This window comes from Meriones unguiculatus, chromosome 3, assembly GCF_030254825.1.
Source record: "Meriones unguiculatus strain TT.TT164.6M chromosome 3, Bangor_MerUng_6.1, whole genome shotgun sequence".
Lineage (NCBI taxonomy): Eukaryota > Metazoa > Chordata > Mammalia > Rodentia > Muridae > Meriones > Meriones unguiculatus.
In genome coordinates, this window is record NC_083351.1 from 161,550,436 (window position 1) to 161,574,621 (window position 24,186).

Consider the following 24,186-nt stretch of genomic DNA (forward strand, 5'->3'; position numbering starts at 1 on the left):
ATCTTACAGAAAATAGACATTTATAAGAAAAAAAAATGTGCGTTTGTAAAAAGGACTAAAATATCAATCATTTACCTTGCTGGTGTGTTTATTCAAGTGAATTCTACTTTGTGGATTGAGACACATTTCTAAGAAGCAGCTTGCAGTCAACTCAGAATGGTTAACCCATAATTAAGCAATAGCCTGACAACAGGCTGTCAATTCACAGTTAAGTTGGTCTCAGAGTTAAAGTTCTAACATCAAAAACCATTTTTTTCCCATTGTCATTTTTCATAAATCACCTCAAACATTGAGGGTTGAGGGTTATTTCTTTGTTAAAATATGTATTTCAGTCAGAAATTGTCAATATTATTTCATAAGGCCTTGAATAGTTACCAGTTGTACAGAAACAGCAACATACATTGTTTAAAAGGTGAGTCATACATTTAATGATTTCAGAAATAATATTTTTTCTTTCTTTAAAATAATTTCCTCTTCTATTTCTGTACCTGAACTTTATCCTGCTACCCTTCTCTGTGTGACCTTTCTTCCTTTCTACAAAGAATGCTGATAATTTTTGTTGAGTTCTCGCTTTTTCTGTTTTGGTGTGGGTTTGAGTAAAGTGGCTGAAAGCAATTGTCCTTTTATACATTTTTCTGTCAACCCCTAACACTTCAAAGGTGACTCTGAAAAAGACTTTCATACTATGGTTTTGACTGGGTAGCTTTCACTGTGTTTCTATGAAAAAATGAACAGTATTCTGCAAATGGAATACACATGAATGATTTGTCATTAAATCTACATTTCTGCTCTATTATTTAAGTTATATACATAAGAAGTTAGCAATAGTATTGTCAAGATCCTTTATAACAATTACGTTCAGTACTTTCCTGGTATCTATAGAACGTAAATTTTATCTTCAAGGTCTTTAAACCTCAAAGCACACATAAAAATATTTCTGTGACAAGTAATATTAAAAGACTTTAAATTATTTACAGTATAAATTAGGCATAGTATCAATATAGACATTATCATTCCTTTATTTTGGAACAACTTAGAAAGTGATGTAGATTTTGTATTTCATACATTTGAAATCTGTTAATATCAAAATAAAAAGTACAACCTGTCCAGATGATCCTTCAAATGGCAGTTTAGTTCTCTTCAAATGGCAGCACAAGGCTTAAGCTGTAAAAACAAAAATGAGAACTGTTTGTACACTTGGCAGGTTTTTTTGTGCGCTTTTATTCTGTCAGCCAAGGAAGGAGGCAGAGACTAACTTGTAGAACTGAGCTATGATGCAATGGGTGGAGAGAGATACCTGCATTTGCATTTAGTCATAAGGTCAAGTTCATTCTCTCAGAGATAGAGATGGCCTCTGCTCCTGTTTGTTTTCCCCCTTTGGCTAATACGTCAGTCTTAAACTACCCATTCATTATATCATTCATTGAATTGCACATTCATAATGGAGAGAGGAGTGAACAAGGAGATGAGAGGAGAACTAGAGGAAATCAGAATCTAGTACAGGATGAGAATATCTCTCATTCATTGATGAATAACAACAAGGAGAACGGTGATAGTGCAAAAAATAAGCTTGAAGGAGTGATATGAAAAACTAACAAGGAAAAATCTAAAATAATTAGTCATGGATAAAGAGAACAACAGAAGGAATGCTTGTAGCACTTAATTATGTCCTAGCACGACAACAGAGAAGTGCATTCTATTTAAAACTGTAGCCCATACAACTTAGGAAATCAGGAAGCAGAAGAGTTCGTTCTCCTCAAGGAAGAACACACCAATTGTTTTCTCAATACTAAACAGACAGCCCTGTAAACATTCACACAAGGAACGTTATATAGATTGAAAGGATATATTGGGATTATATATGTTTACATATATATGAATGCAACAGAACTTAGTGGATAAAGAGGCCATGAATTTGAAAGGAATATGTATGAGGGCATTTGAAGGAGGAAAACGGAAGGTTGAGATGTTATAAATTTGCAATTTACTTTAAAATTTATAAATAGTGATGAACACATAATGTCATAAATCCACAGTTACAGAAGCTCGTATGTGGTTTAGCCTTCTAAAAACTCCTTTCACTCAATCCAGAAAGCCTGCCTCCTCTCTTCTGAGCACCTAGTACCAGTGATTCTTATAATCTCTGAAGATTTACTCATTCCAAAATGTTCCTTGGTTGAAGTAAAATAGTACATAGCATTCAAATATCAGCTTCTTTTACTAATTCAAACTGTTTAATTCCTTTTGGTGACTGGATGACTCCTTTCTATTATTAAACAATACGCTTTGGGTATAGTATATATTCTGTTTTCTTTCTGTTAAAATTTCTCTTGTGCAATTTTTGGAAAGGAATTAGGTATAAACTTTCATGCTCAAGTTTACGTTGTTGTTTCTGTTTTTGTTTGTTTCTTTGTTTTGAGACAGGGTTTCTCTGTGTTGTCTTGGCTGTCCTGGACTCACTTTGTAGACCAGGCTAGCCTCAAACTCACAGAGAAATGCCTGCCTCTGCCTCCCCAAGTGTTGGAATTATATTAGTGCCACCATGCCTCACTCCATGCTCAAGTCGTTATGGAGATAGTTGTTAGATTTGTGTCAACGCCTCTGTATATTAACTTTGGGCTCTATTGTTACACAGTATACATTTATAAGAAGCTGACAAACCATTCTTCAAAATAGTGTCACCATCATGAATTATACTTACCAACAAAGTTCCAGTTGATCTACATTCTGGTCAGCATTTTGTATTTTCTGATTGCTACACAGCTATCATATTAGCTCATGCTAACTAGGCTATCCATTGTGATTTTTTTCTATCAGAGAAATGCAGGAGGATTCAAATAAGAAGATTGAAAATTTGGGGTCAGGGTGTCTTTCTCAAGCTACATCTTGTGCCAAGCTGGCTAGGTTTAAATAGAAAGGGAGGAGGACCTCACTTATCAGTGGACTAGGGAAAGGGCACAGGGAGAGAAGAGGAAGGGAGGGTGGGATTGGAAAGAGATGAGGGAAGGGGATACAGCTGGGATTCAAATTGAATAAACTCTAATAAGTAATAATAAAAATTTAAAAAGTAAAATTAAATGAAGTTTATGCAAAAAAAGAATGAAAAAAGAAATACAGTATCTTATATAAAACTTTCTGAAGAGAAATAAAACAGAAAAAATTGAAAGCCATATTATGATGACACAAAGTCAGCAGGAAGCTAATCAAGAAATGTCACACAAAGGAAACACCTGACATCTCAAGTTTGTCATAGGCTGATCACACAGTGGCCTTGGGACTGCTAATCATAACCTTTGGGGCGGGGAGAGAAGTCTATATCTCAAGATCCAAACTGAAGCTCCTTCAAGGCCCTGGCCCCAGGCAACTGGCCATGACAACATGTTCTGGTTTTAGACAAGGAACTATTTCCTTCTCCATATGTCTGGGCCTAAGGGAAAGCCTTGGCTCTCCCTGATTCTGACTCTCATGAGATCACCCAGCCAAATTAGGGCCAATCTAAGACAAATATTTTGGTATAATGTTCTTGTGGAAGGTATACAATTTACCTTTGTTCATTTGAATGCTGATTTCTCTATCGCACTATCTGGTTTCAATTAGTACATTGCATAGTGATGTTTATTCTAAGCATCGCCTGTCTCAAGTTTGTGTAAACATGCCACCATTTGTTCTCTGTATTGTCAAAAAAAATAAATAAATAAAACCAGCCACAATGCTGAGCAGTGGAGAGAATAGGGTGGGTTGTCCTGGTGTGGTGACCAGGAGAAAGAAGAAGTGGGAGGGGATGGAGAAAGAGATAGGCAGGAGAGGACTTGGAACCATGGGGAGAGATAAACAGGACCTAAGATATGACTAAAAACAAGTATAATGTGGGAAATCTGAAAGGGAGGAAACTAAGCAGGCTTGTAGGTTTAGGATGGAGTAACTATTGCCAAACATTGTGCTCTAGGTTAGCTAAATAAATACTAGTCTCTAGTGATTTGGGTATACAGCTGATTTAGGAATAATTGCTGTTTAACTAAAAGATAAATCAATAGTAAATATTAATAACAGAACACAAATAAGTGAGACAAATTCATAGTATCATTCTAATACTCTTAGCATTTCTATCTCCAAGTGTTGAGACTAAGTTATAATTCCTACAACTAATTATTTCCCCAAATCATAGACCCTATGATGCCTAGGGTCAGGGAAAAACTGAAGATATTTAACTATGTGAGTTCTGATACTATAAAACTATAAAAGTTCTGATACTCTGTAAGTATACAGAGCATTTATATCTACTTTAGATGAACCCCATTTTCTATTATTTTAGCCATCATTTAGAAAGTGATTTCCTTTATATCTTTTTTCACATTTTTATTGAAAATAGATTCTTCTCTCATAATCATGATTGCAATGTCTCCTTCCCCAACTCCTTCAAGCTCTCCTCACCTCTCTTCTCCCTAAGATCCTTTCCAACCTCTGCTTCCTCACCAGAAAAGAGCAGATCTCCAAGAGACTACAGCCAAGTAAGACAAAAGGAGATACAATAAGACAAGACAAAGGACCTCAAATTGACTCTGAACAATTCAATTCAATAGGAGGAAAAGAGTCCCAAGAGCAAAAGTCTCAGAGATACATCTGCTCCCACTGCTAGTAGTCCCACAAAACCACCAAGACAACAGCCATAACATGAATGCAGAAGATCTTGTACAGACCCATGCAGATCCTGTACTTGCTGCTTCAGTCTCTGTGAGCCATGTGAGCTCTGCTTAAGTGATTAGTCAATAAAATAATGCACTATATAAGCAAACTGAAAGGTTAAACACCATGTGGTTATATCATTTGATTGACAGAAGGCCTTTGACACAATCCAACACCCCTGCATGATAAAAGTTATAGAAAGATTTAAGATAGAAGAGACATATCTAGACATAATAAAGGCAATTTATTGAAAGCATATTGCCAACATCAAATTAAATGGAAATTCAAAATAGTTCCACCAAAACCAGAAACAAGGCAAGGTTTTTGTCCTCTCCTTATCTATTCACCATATTACTTAAAGTTTTAGCTAAAGCATCATGACCTCTCAAGGAAATCAAGGGAACAAAAATTGGAAAGAAAGAATTATTTTTACTTAAAGATGATAAGATAGTCTACACAAGTAATCCTAAAATTTCCATTAGGGAACTCCTACAGCTGATTAGCACTTTCATCAAAGTGGCTGGATAAAAGATTAACCACTCCTCCCACAAAGGAATCAATAGACCTTCCATGTACAAATGACAAACAGACTGAGAAAGAAATCAGGGAAACAGCACCTTTCACAATAGGCCCTGATAATATAAATTAACTCCGGGTAACCCTAACCAAGCAAGTGAAAGAATTGTGCGATATACTTCAAGTCTTTGAAGAAACAAATTGAACAAGTTATCAGAAGATGGAAAGACCTTCAATGCTCATGGATTGGTAAGATTAACATAGTGAAAATGGCCATCTCAACAAAAGCAATCTATAGATGTAGTGCAATTCTCATCAAAATTCCAACATAATTCTTTACAAACCACAAAAAAGCAATCGCAACATATTATAAAAAATAAATAAAATTAAAAAAAACCCGAGTAGCTAAAACAATCCTGCACAATAGTCCTGGTGCAACTTTTCATGCATGGGTTGGATAAAAGGATGCTCCCCTTTTCTAGAGAGTAGGGAAATTGTGATAGGGGTAAGGGGAATGAGGAGGGAAGAAGGGAAGGAAGGTGAAACTGGGAAGATGGGAGGGCTTCTGTAGGTATCACCATCCCTGATTTCAAGTTGTACTACAGAGCAATTGTAATAAAAAACTGCATGATACTGACATAAAAACAGACAAATTGATCAACTATAAATTGAAAACCCAGACATAACCTACACATATGCGAACACTTGATTTTTGATAAAGAAGCTAGAAATACACACTGGAAAAAAAGAACGCATCGATAATAATAGATATGTTAATGTGGAAGAGTGAAGATCAGGAGGCCTCAATCCCTACACAAAGAACTACAGACTACTAAGAAATGCTGAGACTCGGAGAAACAGTCTTCTCCAGGGAAGAACATGGCAACTGATTACCTCATACCAAGTTATCATCCCTGAAAACATACATACAAGTAATATTATACAGACTGAACAGCCTGTACTTTCATATTTATACACTCACACACAAAACAATTTTTAAAAAAAGCATCCATTAATTGAAAAGAAATTAAGGGTGAAATAAATGAGAGTAAGGGTAGGGTAAGGAGAGAAAAATCTGATTATAATCTCAAAAATGTCTCAAATATCCAATCAACATTTAATTCCTTTGTAAAAACAAACAATAGCAATCTCATTGATAGACAAATTTTGCTTTCATTTTAATGATGATAAATTTATATGCACAGCAAGAAATTCCTTTTCGGCAAATTTCATTAGACTCTACTATCAGTAAACTTTTGCTTTGTGTATCTATTTTATTTTCCAGTATACATGTGATGGAGTATATCTCTGACTAAAAAAAATTAATGTGTAAAAACAGTTTAAGCAAGGAGTTAGTACACTGTTAATAAAAGATACCAAATAAAAAATGTGATCATGAAAGTCTAAGCTTGAATAGAATCAAACATTTCAGAAAGGAGTCCTGCAAAGTAATACCAGATGATGAGGAATCATAGAATACAGCTGAAATGGCACAACCACCATGGAAAAGAATGTACAGGCATTTTGTTAGAGTTTCAACTCCATCCTAGTTTAGCAAGATTTCACAGCTGACATTCCACAGCCCCAAGGTACTGCAGCTCTCTAAGACACAAGCCAGGAATGTGGGATAGGTAATAAAGATTAGCAGCAGCTACATTACTGGGTAGAACAGACTGACCTCTAAATTTCAAACTTCTTGCCACATCCTTAGTGCAGAGATCACTCACATGATCACCACATTTTCTAGCTATCCAGCCCCTATAGCATTTTTAATTTTTTAAAAAACTATAATAAAATTGTATCATTTACCCCTTCCCTTTCCTCCTTTCAAACCATACCACATATGGTCCCATACACTTCCAAATTCATAGCCTCTTTAACATTAATTATTGTTGAATAGATATGTGTATATATTCATAAATATATATTTATACATATGTATGATTTGTGTGTAAGTGTGTGTAATGTCATCTCCCAATATCTTTAGGAGACACTTTCTCACAGAAAAATCCTGATCCTCTTGCTATGACAACACTTCTGCCCCTGTGAAGCAATGGTCCCTGAACCTTAGCTATAAAAGTTGTGCTGTAGTGGTATCATTTAGGACAGGGATCCACAACTCTGCACTTTGGTAAGTAGTTGGTTTCTGTAATAGTCTCCATAGTTTTTCACAACAGAGAATCTGCAACCCAAACTTTTGTGCAGACATGTATCAGAGCTGACAATGCATCAGTAAATCTCCAGAGAGATAGTCAAGCAAATATGATTTTTTTTAAATCTGGCAAATCTGAAGAAATAACTCTAGATATTAGTAATCATGGAAGAAATGGTTCCTCCACCAATTGTTCAAAATGAATTTCAGACACATGACCATAGAAGAAGGAAGGGCTCTTAGAGAAGAGCCTTCAAGCACAGAGATATTGAAAAGACCCTTACCAAGAGAAGCATCATAAGGGGGTTGAAAATGATATCCTTGGATTCAGCTATATTCAGGACTCCCCTAATATGAACATCATCCTGCTTGCTACCGTCTGGGACACTTTCCTATACAACAGTACAGAGTCACTGAAGGTTCTATTCTCTGTGCCTGACAGTCATTTTTGCTATGAAATGTCCCTTACTCCAGTGACATAACAGCACATTAAAGATTGCATTTAGTTCAAGGATACGTCCTCTGTTGTAAGGCATCAGAGTATCCTGTGTGTTGCAGCAGGACAGTGTGGAAGCATAAACAAGTGGAATGATCACCACTGCATAATTGCTCTCAAGAGAGTATCTTCTTGGGAAGGTACTCTCATTCTCATGATCTCTTTTTTTTTCCATAATTTTGTTTTTCTCATTAGTTACATTTTGTTAATTCTGTATCCCAGCTGTATCTCTCATTCCCTCCCCAATCCCACTCTCCCTCCCTCATCTCCTCCCCGCCCCTTTCCAAGTCCACTAATAGGGGATCTCATGGTGGCGTTTTGTTTTTCTTTGCTTGATAAATTTAAATATGGAATGTATTTTACATAGAAAAACACTGTTTTGGAGGGAGAGATTTTATAAGCTAAAAGTTTTTACCTTTTCCTTATGTTCAAAACAAATAATTCTATTATAGCATTATTTAATGTAAACTGTATTGCTATATATATAAAATATGGGTTTTGGACATTTTAAAGGCTTGTATAATGACATACATTCCATGAGTTGAGAAAAGTTTAAAAGATTGCAATCAGGGAATGGTCAGAAAATGAACTGTGGCTCTTGTAAAGAGTTTCATTACATGTGTAACATGTGTACATGTGTAACATGTGTACATGTGTAACATGTAATGAAAAGGATAGTTCCATAGGATGGAAAAAATGGTAAAAATATTTCTCTATGTCATAATACTACATGTCTGTCCTTCAAAACTGTACAACAAAAGCAAACCTTTCTATGTTTCTTTCTTTAGGGTATGACATTGCATCACTGGTAAAATTAACTAAAAGAAGAATTATAAATAAGAATTAGTAAATGCTTCCTTGGCGTTTAAGGAACAGGCATATAACGTCAGATAGCATAGTTAAGGATATGGGTAACCATCAGAATGGCCAAGATGAAAAACTCAAGCGATAACACATGCTGGAGAGGTTGTGGAGAAAGGGGAACCCTCCTCCACTGCTGGTGGGAATGTAAACTGGTACAACCACTCTAGAAAGCTATCTGGCGCTTTCTAAGACAAATAGGAATAGTGCTTCCTCCAGACCCAGCTATACCACTGCTAGGTATATACCCAAAGTTTGTTCAAGTACACAAAAAGGACACTTGATCAACCATGTTTATAGCAGCTCTATTTGTAATAGCCAGAACCTGGAAACAACCCAGATGTCCATCAACGGTGGAATGGGTACAGAAATTGTGGTATTTTTATACAATGGAATACTACTCAGCAATCAAAAAGGAAGAAATCATGAAATTTGCAGGCAAATGGTGGGATCTAGAAAAGATCATTCTGAGTGAAATATCCCAGAAGGAGAAAGACAAACATGGGACATACTCACTTATATAGACCTATAAGATATGATAAACATAATGAAATCTATACACCTAAAAATGATAATCAATTGAGCAGACATGGGGTGAGATGATCAATCCTCATTTAGAAAGACAGATGGGATGTGCATTGAATGTATGACAGGAGTCTACTGAGCGCATCTGAAAGACTCTAACTAGCAGTGTTTTCAAAGCAAAGACTCATGACCAAACCTTTGGCAGAGTACAGGGAATCATAAGAAAGAAGGGGAGTTAGTCTGATGGGGAAAGGATAGGAGCTCCACAAGGACCAAATATATATGGGCACAGGGTCTTTTCTGAGACTGACATTCAACCAAGGACCATGTATGGATATAACCTAGAACCTCCACTCAGATGTAGCCTGTGGTAGCTCAGTAACCAATTGGTTTCCCAAAGTGAGGGGAACAAGGACTATTTCTAACAGGAACTCAATGACTGGCTCTTTGGTCTCCCCACCCCCGAAGGGAGGAGCAGTCCTGTTAGGCCACAGAGGAGGGCTTTGCACCCAGTCCTGAAGATACCTTATAAAACAGGATCAGATGAATGGGGAGGAGGTCCCCCCTATCAGTGGACTTGGAAAGGGGCACGGTGGAGATGAGGGAGGGAGGGAGGGACTGGGAGGGAATGAGGGATCTGGACACAGCTGGGATACAGAGTTAATAAAATGTAAGTGATAAAAAATAAAATAAAATAAATTTTTAAAAAAAGGATATGGGTAACATTTCTGGGAGTGATTTGTTGAATGTTACTACTAATTGGACTCTTCAGAGTGAAAACTTTTGAATAAGAAAGCCATGTCTCAAGAAGGCATATTTCAAGTAGCCAGTAAAAGAGGATTACTGAGAATATTTAAATTACAAGGAATTATGATATTACAAAGGAAAAAATGTTCTAAATATAAGTTGAGCAAGTATCTTAAGAATTATGTAGAAAAATGTGTTGTGGCATTCACATCTACTTGTACAAAAGCAAAAACAAGGATAGCTAGAAAAAAACATGTCTGGAAAAGTTGGGTAGAAGGTTTCCTGATGAGTTAATGGGTGTAGGGTTGTTTTCTTCTTATGATGGGCTGGCAAGGAGGATTTGTGGGGAGATTCAAGCTGAGGATGAGCCAGAACTCAGATGGCTGGGAGAAAAAAAAATAAGTAAAACAAAGTTCATTCTTGAACTTTATTCCTATTGACTGTTAGGTGAGGCCATTAAACTAATTATTTACTAGTCAAAATGCAATTTGGAAGGTCTGAATGAGCTTGTCATGGGTACCAAAAAATTACCCAAGCTACATAGTAGAAGGCCTTTCCTTCCATTCTGAGCCATTTTCTGGAGTACACAAAGATGAAGAGATTTTTTTTTTCATGTTTTGGGGTGGTGGAATTACACAGATTAGTAAATTCAATTGTTTATAGTGTAACAGAATTTGCAATATATTGATATGAGGAAGCAAATATTTAATATCTTTTATCAGTTATTTAGTAAGTTTACAGTGCTCACTCTTCAGAGAGTACTGTTGGTGGTGGTAATTATATTTAATAATAATTATCTTTTAGTAATGCTGCTGTTAGACCTAAACAGCTGTATAACCAAATCACCACACAGAGACAGTTTATTTAGTTAACCTAGAACACAACGTTGGACAATAGTTACTCCCTCCTAAACTTCCAAGCCCTCATAGTTTCCTAACATTTAGATTTCCCACATTATACTTGCTTTTAGTGATATATTATGTCCAGTCCATCTCCAGGTAGTTCCAAGATATGTCCTCCAGCTCTGCTCTCCTAGCTCTCTCCCAAGCTCTGCTCTCTTGCCCTCTCTCCTCCCACTCCTTTCTTCCCTCTGGCTCCTCCCATCGCTCAACATTGGGTCTAATTGCTTTATTTTGGCCTGTTTACAAGAAGTTGAGACAGGAGGCTTAGCATAAGTATCACAATGCAATATCCTGATTGAAACCAGAGAGTGTGTGGGGGGGATTAGCATTTGAATGAACAAGGGTAAGGTGTATACATTTCAAAAGAACATTATACCAACAGAGTACTAAACAAACAAAAAAATGGGAATAAATGATTACTGACTGGTAACCTGGTTTGTCTGTATATCCTGAGCTGAATGACATAATATAATTTTATGAGGTAAACAATACTGATAACTTTATCTTTCCCAAAGTAGAATGTCCCAATTAACAAGATGATTCTAAATGTTCTTGTCAATAGAGACATCACATATGTTATTTCAACATTTGTGAGAGAAACATTGGCTGAAGGACTGAGCATTGAGGAATGAGGAACAAGAGAGTGCTTTGTGTTCCCTCTGATCCCTGGTGAGCAAGAACTGCCTCCCCTGCCCAGTGCTTAACCTCAGATTTGGCCAAAGTAGGGATGAACTCCAGCAAGTTCTTGAGCAGGAAGTTTGAACTTGCCAGAGACATTTAACTTTGAATTAATTCCTTTGACACATACCTATCAAAATATGTGATAAGGAAATATTTACACAGGGTAGTTGAAGGGTATGTATTTGACCTCTGTCTCTAAATATTTAATATGATTACCATGGAACTAAGCTGTGAAATCAGAGCCATGGCTGTAATTTGTTTTTTCATACAATACCTTCAACTGAGCCTTCTCACAGGAGCATAGTGGACAGGCTCCTATTCTCAACTCCACATGAAGAAAGATTTGAATTTGAAATCTGGGCCTGCCATTTAATCACTGAGACATGGAAAAATCTCTTGAAACTTCTCAAGGTGTTTACTGAAGTTTTATAGCAGTCATTACAAAATTCCATGTTCAAAGAGCCTATCACACATGCTCAAGGAATAAACATCTTTCAGAAATTGTATCTTCTTCTTGGTGTTATTTTAATCTAAAACTGCGGGTGAGGACTTTTAGCTTTAGGAACATTTCCTGAAAAGTGACTGTTTCCACTGATACAAGACTAAGGAAGTAGACATTCCCCCAAGCAGGTATAACCAATTTTAAGTAGGAATCTGTGTACTTACAGATGATTTTAGTTTAGTTTCTTGAACATTCAAAGTAAGCCAACATCAGAGTAGCCAAATTTCTCTTTAACTGAAGGGCAGACCATCTCTGGCATGGACATGGAAAAGGCATAGATGTGAGGAAAAAGCATCCCCCATGTAATTCATTTGAATATCCAGATGTTTCAACAGCTGGATTCCAGGGCATTTGCATAGTACGATTATATGTTTACTTTCAAAAGGTGCACAGTTCCACAGCATAAAGTTAAATTAGCTGTTCTTTATTCTGTAATAAAAGCGGAAAGCTATATCACAGAAAGATTCAATGAAAAGGTAGCATTACATACTGACTTTTGCAATTAGAGAATTTTCAGTAAAGATAGATAACCTTGTTTGATGAGGAGTGCAAATTAAACAGTTTTAACATATTTAAGTTAGTAGAGATTGGTTTACCTAAACTTTCATTTATCATTTAATTACTAATGTAAAATAAAATCTCCTATTATCCTTGTTTTATGAGTTAAAGACCTTTCTTTCATGAATAACACAGGATATGTGTGTGTGCATGTGCTTCAAATGTTTTTCTCTGAGTTGCTATGACAACATAATATCATTAGTTTTTGTAGGTAAAATAAGATTTAACCATTTGCATAAAAATGTATATACCACAAGGGCTTTTGTTGCAAAGTATCATCAACAGCAGCAAAAACCATGCTGTGGATGGTAAAGTGATATGACAGAATCTAGTCTTCAAATATTGCGGAGGAGTTAAATGCCAACTATTATCTTATAAACACATTTTAATTGTTTTATTCCTTCGATATCCAGACACAATTCATATGTATTGTACTATAGTTCTGAAAAGTACCCTCAAACACCCATAGATTAAAGGGCCCTATGATCTGTTAGAAGAGCTTATGTTGAAGAAGGTTTGTGACTGTAGTCACTCCGTGGAAGTGCTGACTCCAAGCCTATCCTCTCTCTCTCACTTTACAGTTGCTGTGAGGTGAGCACCATCTTCTGCCCCCTCTCCTTGTCTGGATGCCATAGACAGAAATGTAGGCAACTCTGGCTGACATGTCTAAGTCTGACCCCAAATAAAACTCTCACCATTTTAGGTTAGCCGTTTCAGTTATATCATGACAAAAGATGCTCACCAATAAGTCCATAATTGAGTTTCCGTAATCTGTAGTAACATTATCTTTAAAAAATTATAAACTGATATGCTGAAAACTACTTCACTTATCTTTGGTCACTATTTGCCTTCTTTCTTTCCACATCTGCCCTTTTTCACAGCTCCATTAAATAAACACTATTATTGTTCTTTTCTATAATTATCAATATTTTTACAACCCTATTCCTGTTATACTTTAAATTTGAAATGTCTCCTAGAGGCTCATGCATTGAGCATGTTTATCTGAGATTACAGAAGTAATTTTAAAACTGTGCATCCAATAGGTAGAAGGGTCTGGTTGTTCAACACAGTTCTCAAGGAATGGGCTTTGAGGCTCTCTTTGTCCCAATTCTATCTTGTCTCCATTCCCTATAGTCTATCCTTTCGAGCATACACATACATTTCTATATATTCTTTCCACAGCTCTCTGCTGCTACTTCTCTCCTATGATGTGCTGGACCTTATGAAATAAATACATAAATACATTTTTCTTCTTTTAAGTTGTTCCTGTTAGGCACTGTGGTCAGTGAGAAGGGCTTATGAACACATGATGCATGTTTTTGTATATATCACTCTTTATTGTTTTTGTAATACTATGCATAAAATTTCTCATTATTAAAGCATATAGGTAACAATACATTTCTTAGACCTAATGCATTTAAGCTATATTTTTATTTTTGCTAATCTAATTGGAGCTGATATGCAATCTCACAAAAAATTTTCTGCATGTTTGCAAGAACATTTCTCAAATAATTTCTCTCAATTGAACTAGACTATAATCTCTAGTTCAGCCAATTTTGATGTATATTGATCACTTGATTTAGAGAGCATAATAAAATGTTACTATTCCCATATAAATATTATAATCTTTAAAATGCTTGTTAGAAAATAGTACCAGAATAGTTTAAATTATCTCTTACAATGAGAGACACTAAGGTCTGGTGATTGTGATTAGAGGGTTTTGCAGTTCTCCTTCTTTACACCATTTTCATGGCCACTGATCAGTTCTGTATGTAGATGTTTACCTTTTCCAACCAACATTTTTGAGGTATGTTGTGTAGTGGCTATATCATTCCTTTAACGCCAAAAGTGGAGCTGAGTGAAAGAAGATCCACATAAATGTCTGAAGTCCAGGGACTCCCACAATGAAAAACTGAAGAAATAATAATAACAATAATAATAGTAATTGGAAGAAGTGGAAGAAAAGAAGGTACTGATTTTTGTATGTGTATTTTTTTTATAAAAGGATTTATTTGAAAATAGTTTTACAATCAGAGGATTTACAGAGATTCATTTACGATGGAGAGGAAATGTACTTAGTTACTCTGGGAAGATGTTAGCTATTGTAACTGGAGAAAGGATGATCCCCTGGAAGACCCAGCTAGAGTGGAGAAGGGGCATGTGAAGTAGTTCCTGCTTTTCTTTCCTTCCTGATGTTTCTATAGGACTCAGAATCATCACATATAATCATATAAAAGCCTGTATTTTCTTGCTTTGTCTTATTACCTTGGAATTATCTCTAGAGTATGAACTAGATGGCAAGAGGACAAGGAAACAAGGCCCTCTGAATCAACATGATCAAAGTTTACATGAGCTCACATGACTGAGGCAGCATGCTCAGGGTCTGCACTGGTCTGCACAAGGTCCTCAGCATGCGTATAATGGTTTCTAGCTTAGTGTTTTTATGGAATTCCTGAGTGTGCAAATGAGTGGGTCTCTGATTATTATGGCTTCTCTTTCACTCTTATTTTTTTCTGTTTATTTGTTTTATTTGTTCTTATTCTTGTCCAATTAATTTATGTTAGTTTTTGTTTTATCTTATCATTATTCCTCTTAAACCTGCTGGTTTTCTAATGAGAGGCAAAACAAAAGTAAGTCTGGATGGGAGGGGAGATAGGAGGAACTGGGAGGAGTAGAAGAAGGGGAAAACTTAATCAGGATATACTATGTGAGGAAAAAAACTGTAGTTTCAATAAAAAGAAAAAAGATGAAACAACATAAATAAATGTCTTGAAGACTCCATACGCAACAGAATATGGCTGACAAAAAAACACCTGATTCAATGGGATTTTTAGAAACTTCTTGTATCATAATGCTTTGTCTGGGCATTATTTTCACTTTCTTTTCCTTTCTCTCTCTCTTTCTCTCTTCCTTTCTTTCTTTTTTCTTTCTTTCTGTTCATCTGTTCTTTTTTTAAATCCTTGTAGGTCTTTTGCAAATATATTAGTTTCTGGTGTTATGTATTTTTTGGAATTTCTACGCATCAGGAGCTATGTGTCTCTGGGTTTAGATGCGTGTCTTCTGCTTTTTCTTCGGCTCCTTTTCTACTGATAGTTTGCTTCATCCTATCCCAGTTTGTTTGCTTTTATATTATATTTATTATAATTATTTTTTGAAAGAAAGAAACGTGTGGCTTTGGGTGTGTAGAGAGTCCTGAGGACCGGGTAGAGGTGAGGGAGGAGAACCCATAGCCAGACTTTAGTTATGGGGTAACAAAGAGCTATTGAAAATTTCCTTTACTTTTAACAATGAGAAAAGAGAGGAGTATCTCCAAAGTGTGTGTCCTGAAGAATCTTGGAATCCTTTAATTCTTACATGGACAAATGGGACCACATACAACAATAAAGATTCTGTTAAGCGATGATACCATCACTAGAATCAATAGATACACAAAAAAAAAATCGTTACCGGCTATATATCTGACATGGAGTAAGTGTCTAGAATAAACAAAGAGCTCAAGGAATTGAACATAAATAAAATAACGAACCCTCCCAAAGCAGCACGGATCAGGGAGAATCAGTTAAGAGCAGCCCCTTTTCCATCTATTTGTCTGCCATTTAGCAAGAGTGGCCAGGTCTGCCCGGGGCTCTGTGAGTGCCCCACATCCCAGTTCCCCAACCCTTGCCATTTCAGGACCCACACTGATCCGTGGCCCCTGAGACCAGTACAGATCAGGGAGCTGCAATTCGTCGCCCTGACCTATTTTTCCCCAAGACCCACCCCGATCTGAGGCACCAGAGACCACAAGGGATCAGGGAGCAGCAGGAAAATCAGAGGACTGGGGCCATATTGGACCACTAGTTCTACCTACAAACCTAGAGACCTGTTACCATCAAAGACTATCAGGCCTGCTAATAACGGAGTCAACCAAATGGCTAGAGGTCAGTGCAAGAACCAGCAACAAACACGAGGGCCAAATGACACCACCAAAACTCAGCTATCCTATTACAATAAGCCCTGATTGATGATCCTGTCACATCAGAAGCCCAAGAAAATGATATTAAACCCGAGGTTATAAAAATTATAGAGGTCTTAAAAGAAGGAAATAAATACTTTAAAGAACTGCAGGAAAATACAAATAAACAGGTGAAGGAACTGAACAAATCCTTTAAACAAACACAGAAAATACAATCAAACAGTTGAAGGAATTGAGTAAATCTCTTAAAGAAATACAAGAAAATACTACCAAATGGGAGAAGGAAATCAATAAAACTGTCTAGGATCTAAACAGTGAAATAGAAGTAATAGAGAAAACACAACCCGAAGCAAGCCTGGTCTGTGGAAAAGCTAGATAAAAGAACAGGAGCTACAGACACAGGCATCAATAATGGAATGCAAGAGATGGAAGAAAGTCTCAGGTGTACAAGATATAATTGAACAAATCAATACATCAGTCAAATAAAATGTTAACTCTAAAAAGTTCCTGACACAAAACATCCAAGAAATCTGGGACAATATAAAAAGACACAACCTAAAAATAATAAGAATAGAAGAAGACTCCAAACTCCAAGGCCCAGGAAATATTTTCAACAAAATCACATAAGAAATCTTCCCCAACCCAAAAAAAAGAAATGCCTATAAACATACAAGAAGACTACAGAACAACAAATAGATTGGACCAGAGAAGAAAATCCTCCAATCACATAATAATCAAAATACAAAATGTACAGAACAAAGAAAGAACATTAAAATCAACAAGGGAAAAAAGCCAAGTCATATATAAAGATGAATATATCAGAATTACACCTGACTTCTCAACAGAGACTACAAAAGCCAGAAGGGTCTGGTCAGATTTCATGAAGACACTAAGAGAGCACAGATGTCAAAACAGACTACTATACCTAGCAAAACTTTCAATCAGCATAGATGGAGAAAACAAGTTATTCCATGACAAAACCAAGTTTAAACTGTACCTAGCCACAAATACAGTCCTACAGAAGATATGGAAGGAAAACTTCAACCCAAGAAGGCTCACTACATCCAGGAAAGCATAGTAAACAACTCCACAGCCACAAAACAAAAACAAAAAACAAAAAGGAAGCACACATGCATACTCTTTACCAACACCAACACCAAAATAATAGGGAGTAGCAACAAATGGTTATTACTATCTCTCAACATCAAAGTCAACTTCCCCATAAAAAGTCTCAGGCTAACAAAATGAATGTATAAACAGGACCCATCATTCTCTTGCATACAAGAAACACACTTTAGTGATAATGATAGACCTTACCTGAGAATAAAGGGCTGGAAAAGGTTTTCCAAGTAAATGGACACAATAAAAAAGATGGAGTAGCAATTCTAATATCTAATAAAATAGACTTTCAAATAAATTAATCAAAAGTGATGGAGAAAGGCATTTCATACTCATCAAAGGAAAATTCCACCAAGATGATATCTCAGTTTTAAACACATATGCCCCAAAAGCAAGGGCACTCACATTTGTAAAAGAAACATTTCTGAAGATTAAATCACACATTGAACCCCACACATTAGTAGTAGGAGACTTTAGCACACCTCTATCACCAAAGGATAGATCATTGAGTTGGAAACTAAGCAGAGAAATAATGAAACTAAATGACGTTATGAATTAATTCGACCTAACAAATATCTACAGAACATTCCATCCAAATAAAAAATAAAATAAAATATAAAGAATATGCTTTCTTCTCAGCACTTCATGGAACCTTCACAAAAACTGACCATATACTCAGACACAAAGCAAGCCTCAACAAATACCAGAAAATTTAAATATCACTGCAAATTCTATCAGACCACCAAGGATTAAAGCTAGACTTCAACAACAACAGAAACAATAGAAATCCTAGAAACTCATGGAAACTGAACAACTCTCTACTTAACAACCACTGGGTCAGGAAGGAAATAAAGACAGTAAAGACTTCCTAGAATTCAAGAAAAATGAAGGCACAACAACCCCAAACTTAATGGGACACATGTAAGCAGTTCTACGAAGAAAGTTCATACTGCTAAGTGCCTTAATAAAGAAAGTGGAAAGAGCTTATATTAGCAACTTAACAGCTCACCTGGAGGAATAAAAGAAATAAAGGAAGCAAACATACCCAAGAAGAGTCGATGGCAGGAAACAGTCAAACTCAGGGCTGAAATCAATAATCTAAAAACAAAAAAGAACAATACAGAGAATCAATAAAACCAACAGCTGGTTTGTTTGTTTGTTTGTTTGTTTGTTGTTTGTTTTTTGAAAAAAATACAACAAGATAGACAAACCCTTAGCCAAACTAACTAAAGAACAAAGGGAGAATATTCAAATTAATAAAATGAGAAATAAAAAAGAGGATTTAACAACAGACACCGAATAAATACAAGAATCATTAGATCTTACTTCAAAAACACCACAAAATTGGAAAATCTAAATGAAAAGGATGATTTTCTTGATAGATACCACTTACCAAAGTAAAATCAAGATCAGGTTAAACTGAACAGAACACCAACAGCACAGGCTGTAAGATCAACAATCAATAAATGAGACCTCATGACACTGAAAAGCTTCTGTAAAGCAAAGGGCACTGTCGTCAGAACAAAACGACTGCCTACAAACTGGGATATACCTCTGTTGAGAATTCTCTGTTTAGCTCTGTACATACTTTTTAATTGGATTGTTTTATTTGTTGCTTTTTAACTTGAGTTCTTTATATTTTCTGGATATTAGCCGTCTGTCAGATATAGAATTAGTGAAGATCCTTTCCCCGGCCTGTAGGCTGTCATTTTGTTCTGATGACAATGGCAGCATAAACATAGTAAAAACAGCCATCTTACCAGAAGCAATCTACAGATTCAATGCAATTCTAATAATATTACCAACACAATGCTTTACAGACTGAAAGAAAAATTCTCAACTTCATATGGAATAACAAGAAACCGAGAATAGCTAAAACAATGCAGTATAATAACAGATCTTCTGGAGGTATCTCCATCCCTGCTATCAAGCTCTACTACAGAGCAACAGTAGTAAAAAACTGCATGGTATTGGCATAGAAACAAAATGGTGGATTCATGGACTCAAATAGTGGACCCAGAAATAAACCCACACGCTTATGGAAACCTGATTTTTAACAAAGATCTCAAAACCATAGAATGGAAAAAAGATAGCATCTTCAACAAATGCTGTTGGTCTAACTAGATGTCTATGTGTAGAAAAATGCAAATTGATCTATATTTATCATCCTGCATATTGCAGCCAGGACTGTAAAAGGTGGCTTCTAGCCAAACCTGCAAGGGGCTAAATAAAAGGGAACTTTGATCTGAGATTAGCTCCTGCACAGGGGCAGGCCACTGGGGAGTCCTCCACATGCTAAAGTGAACTCTGTCCTGCTTATTTTAGGTTGATAGTTAGATCCTGAATCCCTGTTAACTTGTTTGCAGATCATTAAGAAAAAGAAAAAAAGGTGAGAAAGTAGGCAAAGACCATGCAGGCACACACGATGAAGGGAAAAGGTAGATGAGAACTTGAATGAATTCGTTAAGAATTTGAACAAATTCCCATAAGCACATATAGATAAACAATCAGACATGTAGACCTGTACATACTCATATACACATTCAGTTGACAATACAAAAGGAGCTCCTAACATACAGACAATTGACATGCACTCATGTAGCATATGTACAAAAACCAGACAAATAGACATATTTACATGTAAGCACATACCTATATACATATTTACAAGTCATGGATGAAGCAAATTTCAGCAGACTTACATTCTATGGCTTCCACCACTGGGCCTCTGCCAGAGGGGTTTGTGTAAGTGTGTTCTACCACTGTTTATTGGATAGCCTTTTAAACTCTCAGAGAAAGTTCCCAGAGAAGGAATTACCTCATAGTCAAAAAGGCAATTAATAACAAAAACAGATGAATTCTTTTAAAAATTTTATTTTTTATTAATTATACTTTATTCATTTTGTATCCCAACTATAGCCCCCTTCCTCATCCCTTCTCAATTCCACCCTCTCTTTGTCTCTCACCTCCCTCCTTCTAGCTGAGACTCTAGCTGAGACTCCTAGGAGCAGAGGCCATGGAGACTGAAGAGGACAGCTTCTAACTAGACAAGACTCCTAATGGAGGAAAGAAAGCACCAACCTACCCACAAAAACTTCAGCCCCAAACTTACCCTGTCTACAAGGCATGCAGGGACAAAGGTAGGACAGGCCGAGCAGAGACTGAGGAAATGTCCAACGAATGCCTGGTCCAAGCCAAGACCCACCCCATGGAAGAGAGCCAACCTTTAACACTATTTATGATACTCTGCTATGCTTGCAGACAGAAGCCTATCAGAGTTGTTTTCTGAGAGGCTCCACCCAACAACTGTATGAAATAGATGCTGATATTCACAGCCAAACATTGGGCACAGCATAGAGAGTCTAGTGGAAAAGTGGGGGAAGGATACACAGACATAGAGGTGACAAAAGCTCCACAAGAAGACCAGCGTAGCCAACTAGCCAGGGCCCAGATAGGCCTGTGGAGTCTGAAGCACCAACCAAAGACCATACATGGACTGGTCCAAAGTCTTCTACACATACGTAAGCAGATTTTGCCTGTTGCCTGCTTGTTAATCATTTACCTCTGATGGGACTGCCTTAGAAGGCCAGAAGGAGAAGAAGTTGAACTCAGTCCTCATGTGACTTGATGATATGGGGTGGGTAGATGGGGGGGTCCCATTTTCTGGGGAATAGGGGAGAGGGGTGTGGAAGTAGGGTAGGACTCGGGGGAGGGGAGGGAGGGAGGAGCCATGACCAGGATGTAAAGTGAATAGATAAATAAATAAATTGAAAAACTGATTATTCAATATCATATGGCCAGCCCTACTATTCAATACCATATGATCATCCCTGAAAACATACACACAAGTAATATTATACAGAACAAAGTGGTTGTATTTAAGTATTTAGGATATGTGTGTGTGTGTGCACATACAAGAATATGTGTGTGTAATAATAATCAACAGAAGAGGCCATGAATTTAAAAAAGAGAAAGAATATATTGGTGGGTCTGGAGGAAAGGAAGGAGAAGGAAAATGATATATTATAATCTCAAAAAATAAGAAAAAATCAAATTGATCAAATATATTGTACAATGTTATCAGAAAATTAATAAAAATATTACTTTAAAATTGTGGTAAAGAACTAAACAGGGAAATTTCAAAAGATTTAGTGAAAATGTTTAGAAAGTTTTAAACTTTGTGAAATGGCTCTTCAATCAGGGAAATGCAAATCAACACTTTGTACTGTGACCTAACTTGAGCCAGAATGGTTGAGAAGAGAGGAACACGCCTCCTCTCCCACCAATAACCCACACCAGCACATCCAGTCTCATTAACAGGACTGAAAAGTTCCTCTTTCACAGTGCCCTGCAAGGCAGCCGAGACAGGTGAAAGTGATCAAAAGCAGGCAACAGACACCATGTCAGAGAGAGCCCCAACTCTCCTTTCTAGGAAACCCTCATAAAGGCCAAGCTGTCCATTGGGTGCATACATGTAGGGGGCTTAGAGGCAGTCCATGCATGGTCCTTGGTTGGTGCTTCGGTCTCCACAAGTCCCTCTGGGCCCAGGTTAGTTGGCTCTGTTGGTCTTCTTACAGAGTTTCTGTCCCCTCGAGGTTCTTCTACTTTTCCCTCCACTATTCCACAAGGCTCCCTTTGTTTCGCCCAATAGTCATCTGTGATTCTCAGCTTCTGTTTTATTCTATTGCTGGGTGGAGACTCTCAGAGGACAGCCATGCTAGGCTCTCATCTGCAAATAAAGCAGAGTGTCCTTAATAGTGTAAGGGGTTGGCTCTCTCCCATGGGGTGGGTCTCAGGTTGGGACAGGCATTCCTTCAATCTCTGCTCAGAAGAGTTTGCACAAATATCTTACAAACACTAGGAGACCACAGATGTCAATCTTGGTCTCCTATACTCAACCAAACTTTTAATCACCATAGATGAAGAAAACAAGATATTCCATGACAAAAAAAAAAAAAAAGAAAGAAAAAAATTAAACAATATGTAACCACAAATCCAGCCCTATAGAAGATACTAGGAAGAGGCATACTTAATCAGTGCTGGTGCAAAGGCAAACTGATACAGCCACCATTATTAAAATCAGTATGAGGATTCATCAGAAAGCTAAAAAAATCTTATCTACCACTTGCTCTAGCTTTACAACTCCTGAGCATCTAATCAAAGGACCCTATACCCTACTAAAAGGACACTGCTCAGCAATGTTTATTGCTGTTCTGTTCACAATAGCCATGAAATGCAAATAGCTTAGAGGTCCATCTATGAAGGGATAGATAATATTGATGTGGTATATTTTCACAATGGAATGTTATTCAGCTGTTAGGAAAAATATAATTATGCATATAACTATGAAGTCCACTGTAAATGAATGGAGTTGAAAAAGACATCTGGTATGCTACCTGAGGTATATATCAAACCCAGGAAGAAAACATCACATGATTTCTCTCATATATTGATGGTAGCTTTGAAATATAAAAGGAAACTTTTTTTTTTTCATGTGGAAAGCCTATAGAGGTCAAAACCCAATAAAAGTTGATATTGCTGAAAGGGAGACAGAATTCAATGTTATAAAAGAGTTAAGGAGAATAATGGAACAGGAAAGTTAAATTAGTTGGATGATGGGATGGAAGGTTACAAAAGGGAGAATAGGAAAAGACAACAATTTTGCTAAAGGCTTTTGAAATCTATTCCGGTAGATGCTTCATAAATTATAAACATATATATGAATGAATATAACTTAGTGTACTATACACACTACCAGAGAAAAAAGGTAATCATCAGTCTTCTCGAGCACAGAAGCCTGAAAACTAAAATAATGACTGGTTTTGAAACATCATGTCTACTCATGCAGTAACAGAACAAATATTATGGGAGCAATCAGCTTTATGTTGATCAGATTCAAGACCCAGTCTATGAATGAAACCCAAGCTTTACCAGTGTTGGGTCTAAGAACATGAGGCTAGATAACTTATAAACCCTACAGGAGAAGCTGCTATTAATATTTCGTTAAACAGACAAAGTATTACCTATACTATCACTAATCAGTTAGTGCTAGGCTCCTAGACTAGCATCTCTCAACCCTTTTCAGAGAAGCTTCCTCTTGCAGTAGATAACAATTAAGCCAAAGATCAACAACTGTTAAAGGTGGGGCAAACAAGAGGGCTTAGGTCCAAATTGTACTCCTTTGCCCCAAGGCTTAGAATTTATTGAGGAAATGGAGTCAGTAAAATTATATGAGCCAGTAAAGATTATATGGCATGAGGAAACAATGTTTTTCTAACAAAACATGACAGTTGCATATATGAAACTGCAGCAGCTATGACAACACATGCAAAACTTGTGCAGAGCCAAGCCAGACAGGTAAGGATATGAATGTGGAAGTAGCCATAAGGCCCAGTCCCTAGCTAAGAAGAACTGCACTCCTGTGGTTGTCCCATACCCAATCCTATTTTGGTAACACAAACTGAACTCACTGTGCTTAGAAAATGTTGT

At 36.7% G+C, this 24,186-nt stretch overlaps 1 protein-coding gene across 10 annotated transcripts in view; it reads right to left on the reverse strand.

Annotated features, from left to right (window-relative positions):
* LOC132653192 (sulfotransferase 1E1) overlaps nt 1-20,999 on the reverse strand; it is a 46,208-nt gene extending 25,209 nt beyond the window's left edge. For 3 of the 10 annotated variants that reach the window (XM_060380894.1, XM_060380895.1, XM_060380896.1), the window contains exons 1-3: nt 20,810-20,998; nt 18,743-18,795; nt 1,103-1,164 (exon numbers count right to left, since the gene is read on the reverse strand). The gene's annotated coding sequence lies outside the window, so the exon portion shown is untranslated. Of the gene's footprint in view, nt 1-1,102; nt 1,165-12,229; nt 12,495-14,407; nt 14,536-18,742; nt 18,796-19,090; nt 19,140-20,809 lie in introns of those variants that run through there. The other 7 variants (XM_060380899.1, XM_060380898.1, XR_009590952.1 and 4 more) reach the window with 6 other exon arrangements.
* Between the last annotated feature and the right edge of the window lie 3,187 nt (nt 21,000-24,186).